This window comes from Akebia trifoliata, chromosome 3 (assembly GCF_017979445.1).
Source record: "Akebia trifoliata isolate Shusen 1 chromosome 3, ASM1797944v1, whole genome shotgun sequence".
NCBI classification, from domain to species: Eukaryota; Viridiplantae; Streptophyta; class Magnoliopsida; order Ranunculales; family Lardizabalaceae; genus Akebia; species Akebia trifoliata.
In genome coordinates, this window is record NC_141377.1 from 7,197,155 (window position 1) to 7,207,563 (window position 10,409).

The 10,409-nt window shown below is 38.9% G+C and overlaps 1 long non-coding RNA gene across 1 annotated transcript; it reads left to right on the forward strand.

Annotated features, from left to right (window-relative positions):
- Positions 1-204: 204 nt before the first annotated feature.
- Positions 205-1,004, forward strand: LOC147405823 (uncharacterized). The gene is made up of 3 exons (XR_015175750.1): positions 205-505; positions 719-766; positions 859-1,004. It is a non-coding gene; the product is annotated as an uncharacterized LOC147405823 (long non-coding RNA).
- The last annotated feature ends 9,405 nt before the right edge of the window (positions 1,005-10,409 follow it).

Consider the following 10,409-nt stretch of genomic DNA (forward strand, 5'->3'; position numbering starts at 1 on the left):
CCAATTTTGAATCTTTATATGGATCTTTTATTCTTATGCCTTCTATTGGTGTTCTACAATCTAGCTTGATGGATGGTAAATTTTATTAAGCTGAAATTCACCTAATACAAATGCCAATGCTTAGGCTATGCTAAGAATGTTTGAGGAAGTTTTGGGTGCAATTGTTATGTATCATCATGATTCACAATTTATCTATCACAAAATTCTTGCTGCCTGTTTTTCTTCTTTTTGGTTATGGTGTTCTTCACGGTGTATGAACTCCCATTCTAAGCACTTGTTATAGAACATTGGGCACTCAATCTTTGGAATGCCCTTTTCAGTAATGGTAGTCATGAATGTATATTCGGGAAATCCATGCGTTGGTTGTTTTCCCTTGAATGATAATTCCACATGGTTTTATCCTTTCAGCTATTGGACTCATCTAGATAAGATCACCAATACAGAACATCTCAGGGCAATGCAAGAATCTCTCAAGGAATCGCTTAATCGCATTCGAACACATAAGGTAAGGCCTACATTTTATATAGTTGGTTTCTTTGATTACAAATTTGATGATTCTGCTTTGCTCATATACGTTTTTCTTTCATTCTACTCCCCAAACATTTTAGATCAATAACTTCTAATTTAAAATTACAGAACGTAACTATCATTTATAGGTCTAGTAATTGACCTGAAAGGATGATGTCATACATTGATACCATCTACTTCAACTTGGCAGGAAAATTTTGGTAAGCAGCAACTTGTGTCACTAGAATGCACTAATCAGGTAACAATTGTTCTATTGTTGTAAATTTCTCTAAATTGGTTTATGGGTGCAGAAATGGGAAAGTTCTCACGTAAATTAGTTTGATCTTGTAGTTTCAGATTGGGATGCATTTACCCTTGGCAGTGGGAGGAGAGCAGCATCCTCAACACCTAGCATGGATTCCTACTAATGACACTGAACTTATGATGCTACCTAAGGATCCAAACTTACTGCCTCGGAGGTGAGTGTGCTACTTAAATTTAAGCTTTTGTATTTAATACTCCAAAACTTGCAGTTTTGAAATTTTGAATTTTATTAAATTGTTGAATAAGTTAAATTATCAAGCACAACCATGTATAATTGGGGCAAAAATAAAGCAAATTGAAGTTTTTCATATTTTTTGAGTTATCAATCCAAAATCCTTTAATTGTGCATGGTTCCAATGTAAATGCATCATAGATACATAGACCTCTGAAGCCTCTTTTTTTTCAACAAGCAAGTGAGTTAGTAGGTGAAGGCGGGTTTTGAACCAGGTTGTGGTATCAACAATCACGCACTTCAACCAACTTAGCAAGTTGGCACCTTCACGTAGACCTCTGAAACCCATTTTTCAAGAAAATACCGAAAAGAAAAAAAACTGTTCTAAAAATTTCCTTATTACCTTTAAATAGAAAAAAAATGTTCTTGATCCACTTTATCAATTGATTAGAGTGACAAATATCCAACAACCAATCATAGTGGATTTGTCATTTTTTTATTTACAATGCTAGAAAAATCACATCATTTATAGGGGGACATAAATTTGAGAATTGAAATATTTCGAGCAATTATTGCACTATATTAATGCATATTGCAACATTTCAGTCAAAATTTGTTGTACAGCGAAATTCAAATACAAATGAACAGTGGTTTCATGAAATAGTTTGTCAAATATATACGGAATGAAAGCTTAAGTGATATTTCCTGTCAAATTCCTTTGGAAATGGAAATATTTCTGAAATTTGTGGAAATCTAATAAAATGCCAATGACCTTATATTACCTATTATATGCTTGTTCCTAATCCATGATTTTAATGGAGGCCATGATATTGTTGTGATACCAGATTTCAGCCATCTCTGTTGTGGCATATGTGTAAGTAGTTGCTGTTTTTTACACCGTTTTTAAAACTGTTATAATGTTTTTTTTTATATAGTTTTTTAATAATAATATGTTATCACTTATCCAACGTAAAATCATCGTTAGCATTATCTTCATGAACCATTTTTCCTATTCAACTTTATTTTGAGCCTATCTCCCCTTTTAGAGCTTTCAACATGCACCAAATATCTCAAACAAATTTATCTTATCTTCTATTTAAACTATTCATAGAAATAAGTACCACTTTATTTTGTACTTAGTGCTGAATTTGTCTATCCTAGTCTTACACACTAAATATAGTAATAATGTTAGAGGCCCTTACAAGTTACAACTGTTAAAATGGTGAAGGAGGGTTAAATTATAGGTCAGTTGACCCCCTTTTTATGTTATTTTTAGAGAGCTTCTATCGGCACCCCAACAAGATTCTCTTTTTCTTTTTATACTAGATTTCTATTTTTTGGGTTTAAGATTTTATATGAGCCTGATCATAATTGTAAATAACTACTGAAATTGTTTGAATTAGTCTTATAATGTTTTGTTCTACTGAGATAATAATTATACCCAAACCTTTGTAATGTTTGATGAATGGTCTGTTTTAATCTTTAATTCAGGTTTGAGAAATAATTTAGGAAATTGAGGTGTAATAAGTAAAAGTTGGGGTGCCAATAACAGCTCTCTATTTTAAATCATTAATTGTGTCTGCCTTGTGTTTATGCGGTTCAGGTGGTTGGACTAAGAGCTTGGTATGCTAACTGTAATAGCATCGCAAAGACCTAGGCGAGAAACAATCAAGGTTAGACAGATAGAGACCGTTGGGGGGGGGGGGCCAAAACCAGAGTTGGAACATCGGTAGGGCCTAGCGCGGTGGGCTTTATACGAGACGGACCGAACAACTAGACCTGGTGGTCCATTGATTCATGAGTTTAATATTCGGGCCGATCGTGGGATGGAGCAGATTTCTGGGCCAGGCCCGTTTTATGCAATGGGCGCCTCCCAACCCAATCGTGAGACATACCAGCAGCTGCTTAACCACATGGGCCCAGCTATTAACCAACAGCTTAACGAACAGCCCGAAAACGAAGTGGAAAAGTTCTCTGGATCAGGCGGCCCATTATATTCAGGGGGCAGTCCACAGCCCGATAGTGAGATAGTCGAGTTGGTTAACAAAGTAGGCCCAGCGCATAGTGTCCTTAATGTGCAGCCCGTTGGTGAGGTGGAGATATTCTCTGGATCAGGCGGCCCATCATTTGCAGTGGGCAGTTCCCTGCCCAATTGTGAGACAGATTAGCTGCCTAACCATGTAGGCCCAGCGTTTAATACTCAGCCCTCTTACGAGACGATTGAAAGGCACAATCCAGGTCCAACGCATTCAAATGTATGCATTCAGTCTGTTTCTGATTTGGCTCAAATAGTTGGTCCGGATAGAGAAGTGAATACAAAAGAGGGTGTTATAGTTACAACAGATAGGGTTTTAGCAAGTGAAAGCGCCAGTGGATTGGTAGGGCCGAAACCTTCGAGCCCTATATTCTTGGAAGGGGATCTCATTAAGGACATGATGAAGATGGAGGCAGTTGGGGCTGGTGGTCTAGATAAGATCGGCTATCAGGAAGATGATGTAGAGTGTTAAGAAAAGTTGAATGGTTAAGGAAAATGGACTATTAAGAAAAGTTGAATGGTTAAGGAAAGTGGACTGAATCATATCTCCTGGATTACCAAAGATTCAGTCCATAGATATATTACTTGATTTCAGCACCAAATTAGTGTGAATCATATTCTAAACATAGAAAATCCAGCTGGTTGAATCAATCAAAAAATGTGGCCTGTAATCTCTTGTGTAAGTAAATACAAAGCTTTCTTTCTCTAAAAGAGTCAGAGAAGAAGAGCACAATTCTCTCCCTTTATATTATTTACTTTCACATGGTATCAGAGCACTCACGCTCTGCACAATATTTCAACCATTGCGACTTCTATTTCCTCCACCATTCCGACCAACATCCATCGATATCTTCCAACCAAATTATCACCAACAAACTACCTCATATGGCGATCACAATTTTTGCCATTGCTAAAAGGATATGATTTGATGGGGTTTGTGGATGGATCAAATCTATGTCCATCTAAATTTACAGATAAAAACTCTTTAGACATCAATCCTGAATTCATAGCATGGCATCGCCAAGACCAACTACTACTTAGTTGGATCATTTCCTCATTAACAGAATCTGTTGCTGCTCAAGTCGTAGGACTCACCACATCTCGAGAAGTGTGGAATCATCTTGCTGCAACGTTTGCCGGCCATTCAAAGGGACGAATCATGCAACTTCAAATGCAACTCCATTAAATGAAGAAGGGCGGTGACACAATGTCAGAATATCTCTTAAATGCTAAAATTATTGCAGATCAACTGGCCATGGCATCTAGACCAGTTGATGATGAAGATTACATTTTGTATGTTCTTGGTGGACTAAGTCCAGAATAAGCGCCATTTGTGACATCTGTCACCACTCATGATGCCCAAATTTGAATCTTTGATCTACAAGGTCTTCTTCTAAGCGAAGAAATCCATATCAATGATGTCGTAACATATCAAACAACATTAGTATTAATGCTGCTGTTAAAACCTTGTTCCCACCAAACCGTGGGAAACAAGATTTCAAAGGAAAGGGGCCCAATCAACATCGTGGTCGTGGACGAAGCCAACACTATGGACGTGGTACACCATTACCACATTTCAATCAAAACAATGGTCGATCCCTATGCCAAGTTTGTAACCGGGTTGGTCACACTACTTTACAATGCCATCACCAATTTAATCATGCATTTCTTCTAGATAATGGCACTCCACCAACTGCCTTATATGCAACCCCAAATGCATCATCATCTCATGCCCTTTACACTTCCCAGAATTATCCTCATAAGGTTTGGTATCCAGATTCTGGGGCCACAAATCATATCACTTCTGAACTCAGCAATCTCAATGTTCACATTGATTATAATGGTAAAGAGATGGTGAAAGTTGGAAATGGAACAGGTTTGGACATACATCATATTGGACACTCTAATTTGCCTACAAAGTCCTTTAATTTTCATCTTAAAGATATGCTACATGTTCTTGCAATAACCAAAAACTTATTATATGTTTCTTGCTTTACTCAAGATAATAACGTATTTTTTGAATTTCATCCTTCTCATTTTACCATCAAAGATCGATGTTCAGGGAAGATACTCCATCAAAGACTGAATACCAATAGGCTTTATGAATTCGTCCCTCACCATGAAAACAAGCATAAAACATCTCTTATTGGCAAGATGCAATCTCTTAAACAATGGCATAATTGGCTTGGTTTCCCAGCATTTTGTACTATTCGTCAAATTCTCAACAAACATGGTCTTCCACTCATTTCGGATAAAGGATCAGGAGTATGTGTAGCATGTCAACTAGGCAAATCTCACAAATTTCCTTTTTCAAGGTCTATGTCTATAAGCAGTGGCCCATTGGATCTCATCTATTCCGATGTATGGGGCGTCTCTCCTATACCATCTATAGAGGGACATCGTTATTATGTCCATTCTTAGACAATTTTTCTAAGTTGACATGGGTGTATCCTTTTTTTAATAAATCTGAGGTATTATCCACCTTTCAGAAATTCAAGTCATTAGTTGAAAATCAGTTTTCTCAGAAAATTAAAGAGTTTCAATCTGATTGGGGAGGAGAATTCCGTTCACTTTCATTGTATTTAAGCGATTGTGGGATCGTACATCGCGTATCATGCCCTCATACGCATGAACAAAATGGTACTGCAGAAAGAAAGCATAGACACATAGTGGAAACGGGACTATCTCTAATGGCACATAGTTCCATTCCTCTTCAATTTTGGAATCATGCATTTGAAGTAACAGTTCACCTCATTAATCGGCTTCCAACTCAGAATCTTAATAATATATCTCCATGGGAAAAATTGTATGGAGGTGTACTGGACTATCCCTCATTACGCATTTTCGGTTGTGTTTGCTATCCCTTACTTCATCTTTATAACTCTCACAAATTACAGTACCGCTCAGCCATGTGTGTTTTTATCGGATATAGTTCACGCCATCGTGGCTACAAATGCTTTAGTCTCACCACCTGAGATCATCATCACTCGCCATGTCATCTTTGATGAAGATAAATTCCCTTTTACCATACCAAATCATTCCTCAATCCAATGCCCAGCCATATCCATGTCATATCCTACCTCACCACCACCAATATATTCTTCTCTTCATATAAACCAGCCTTCCCCTCCAACTACTTCTCCTAGTGCACCCCCACATGCCTCTACACCTACCAACTCCCTTAATCAATCCTTACCTCATCCAACTGCCTCTACAAACTCCCCTAGTACAACTAACATAATCAACCCCCAGTCCAATGAAGCAGTTACTAATCCCTTTACATCTCTACCTATGCCTTGTCCCACTCAAACACCACCATCCCATACTCATCATATGACTACCAGACTTAAGGCTGGCACCCACAAACCCAACAACAAATATTTGTCTTCCTCTATCTTTCAAACATATACAGCCACAAAACATCCATTAGCTCCTCCTGATACTATTGACATTGAACCCACTTATTTTACCTAAGCCTCCAAATTCCTTAAATGGCGAAAAGCAATGTCTTCTGAATTTGATGCTCTCATACGGAATGGTACTTGGATTCTCACACCTCCACCGGGCCATCGTAAAATCATTGGAAGTAAATGGATCTTCAAAATCAAACGTTGTGCGAATGGTTCCATTGAACGTCATAAGGCCTGCTTAGTCGCTAAAGGGTATAATCAACAAGAAGGAGTTGATTACACAGATACTTTTAGCCCAGTCGTGAAACCAACCACAATTAGAATTGTCCTTTCTATCGTTGTCTCAAAAGGATGGCCAATCCACCAACTTGACGTCAATAACGCCTTTTTCTACGGCAATTTAATGGAAGAATTATATATGGCCCAACCCCCAGGCTTTGTTGACAAGCAACATCCTCATCATGTGTGCCAATTAAGGAAGTCACTTTATGGTCTAAAACAAGCCCCACGTGCTTGGTTTCATCGACTTAGCTCTTTTCTTCTTGAACTTGGCTTTGTCGGCTCCAAAACTAATACATCTTTGTTTATCTACCGCCGCGATGGAATTATCATCTTCTTCCTTGTCTACGTTGACGATATTTTTGTGACTAGTAATCAAGATACAGCTCTCTCTTACCTTCTCTCTCGGCTTGGGAAAGAATTTTTCATTAAGGACTTGGGTGTATTACAATACTTTTTGGGCATCCAGCCTTCACCTTTCTCAGCGCAAGTACATATATGAAATTCTTCGTCAAACAAAAATGGATGGTTCAAAGCCTATCACTACTCCGATTGCATCAAACAGCAAGTTGTCAAGGCACTCAGGCACTCCCATGCTTAATCCCACCTTATATCGTAGCACCGTTGGCGTTCTCCAATATGTGACTCTCACTAGGCCTGATATCTCATTCGCGGTTAATAAGGCATGTCAATTCATGCAACAACCTACTGAAGATCATTGGGCACTTGTCAAAAGGATTTTATGATACCTAAAACATACTGCCACTCATGGCTTTCGCATTGATCGGTGTCCATCACTCCATCTATCCGCCTACAGGAATGTCGATTGGGCTGGTTGTCTCGATGACCGCAAATCCTAAGGTAGCTACCTAATTTTTTTGGGCTCCAATCTTATCTCTTGGCAATCTCGCAAACAACCGACAGTGGCCCGTTCGAGCACTGAGAGTGAATATCGTGCCCTAGCAGGGGCAGCTGCTGAACTTACTTGGCTTCAATCTCTACTGTATGAGCTCGGCTTGTTCCTATCTCATTCACCTACTATATTGTGTGACAACATTGGCGTAACATATTTATCTGTCAACCCTGTCTTCCATGCTCGAACAAAGCATGTTGAAATTGATTTCCACTTTGATAGAGATAAAGTGGCTAAAGGTGATCTTCAAGTTCGGTTCATTTCCACGAAGGATCAACTTGTTGATATCGTAACTAAGGGTCTCTCTACTACCCGCTTCCACCATCTTTGCAACAAACTCACCATCACACCCGTGACGTCAAGTTTGAGAGGGCATATTAAAGAAAACTGAATGGTTAAGGAAAATGGACTATTAAGGAAAATTGAATGGTTAAGGAAAGTGGACTGAATCATATCTCCTGGATTACCAAAGATTCAATCCATAGATATATTGCTTGATTTCAGCACCAAATTAGTGTGAATCATATTCTAAACATAGAAAATCCAGCTGGTTGAATCAATAAAAAAGATGTGGTCTGTAATCTCTTGTGTAAATAAATACAAAGCCTTTTTTCTCTAAAAGAGTCAGAGAAGAAGAACACAATTCTCTCCCTTTATATTATTTACTTTCACATAGAGACAGTACCAATCGTCGAAGGGTCTATGGTGTTGGTCCATGAGGAACCGATAGTGTGTAAGCGATTATCTAGTGTTGGAACTCAGTCCGGAAGATATGAAGTGTTGCAACATGAGTTGGTAGATGATTGGAAGTGGGGAGGAACATATGCCTTGGGACAGGAGATTTTCTATAGCTACTACAATTCGTTGAAGATTTGGATCTTCGGAGAAATGGTTGTGATAGTGGGGAGTTCGTAAATGGAGGAGAACACGATAGCTTTGTTATAGGAGACGTCATACAGGTGGAAATTGAAACGGATGTCATCCCCTTAGACATGGTAGATAAAGAGGAGAGTTCAGGGAGCTGGGGAAGGAATAGATCGAAAAATCAAATAGTGGAAATACTAGATGACTGGATCATTTATAATCTGAGTGAAGTTAGTTGGGCTACTGGGTTGACTACAGAAGGGTTGTCAGAAGGTACCAATATTCTATTAGAGCTGGTACTTAAGAAACAGATTGGGATTGGCGAATTTTATGATCCACAAGACGAGGAACAAGCGAGTATCCGGGACGTGGTGGAATTAATCCTAAGTACAGAGGTGGATCAAGAGGAGACAAGATAGCAAAGTTGTCGAAGTAAAGGGAAAGGAATTGAGATGGTGGATGAAAATAAAGTGAAGAAGTTAAGGGTCAGATTGGTTAAAGAGGTCCAAGAACTGCAAAAATCAGGGGATATGATCAATACTGGAATGTCCTTAGTCTTAAGGAGCAGGAGGAAACTTAAGGTTGCGAATGACGATTAGACTTTTCTTTTAGAATGTGTGTGGACTCAAAAACAAGATCAAAAGGGCTTTGATTAAGGCATTGCTTCAAGCACATAAGCCACACATTGTAATACTTCAAGAAACTAAATTAGACTAAGTGGATACGGCGGTGATACGTAACATTTGTGGTGGTGGGAATGTGGGTTGGAAGGTTCTTACAGCAAATGGGACAACAGGGGGAGTTTGGGTGTTTTGGGACAAAAGGGTGATCGAGGTGGAGGATTCTTTATTGGGAGCCTTTTCTGTATCTATATTGTGTTGGTGTGTTGGAAGGAAGATAGTTGGACATTCTCAGGAGTGTACGGTCCTAATAAAAAGTGGAACGTAAGCAGTTCTGGAAGGAGTTGGATGGCGTGGGCAGTTATTGGAACTATCTGTGGTGCTTGGGAGGAGATTTCAACGTTATTAGGTTTGTATGTGAGAAATAAGGAAGATCGCGGCTAACAACAAGGATGAGGAGATTTGGGGAATTTGTGAATCGAAACAATTTAATAAAGATCCCTTCTAGGGTAGAATCTTTACTTGGTCCAATCATCACGATATACCTACCCTTAATAGATTAGACATATTTTTGGTTTCAGATAATTGGACTTCATTGTTCTGCCAGATTTCTCGAATGGCTATTCCAAACCCAGTTTTTGATCATTGCCCTATTTAGTTGGAAACAGGGCCATTCAGTAGGGGCCCCATTTCGTTTCTCTTCGAAGTGATGTGGCTGAAGCAACACAATTTTAAGGAGTTGGTAATTGAATGGTGGAGGAGTTTTTCATTTGCAAGATCAGTAGGGAGGTATTCAGAAAATAGTTGAAGGCCTTAAAGAAGGCATTAAAAGAATGGAATAAAAAATTCTTCAGAAGGGTGGATGCGCAGATAAAGGAGGTTCTGTCGAGAATTGAAGACTTGGATCGTAAGGAAGAGATGAACCCTATCTCAGTGGATGATAGGGCAACAAGACTAAACCTTTGTGAGAAATATCAGTGGTTGGCACTTATGGAAAAGATCAGTTGGAAGCAGAAATTCAAAATTAGATGGCTTAAATAAGGGGATAGTAATACAAAATTCTTCCACAACATGGCCAATGCTCGAGGCAGGAACAACCACATCATGAGACTGTAGGTGAATGGGGAGTGGTTGGAAGGAGAAAAGGCGGTTGCTAAGAGGATCGTGGATTTCTACTCGAAATTGTATACTGACAGAACTGATGATAGACCGAAACCTGATTTACTACAGTTTAATAGATTATCTGAGTTACAAGGCGAATGGCTGGAAAGACCCGTTGAAGAAG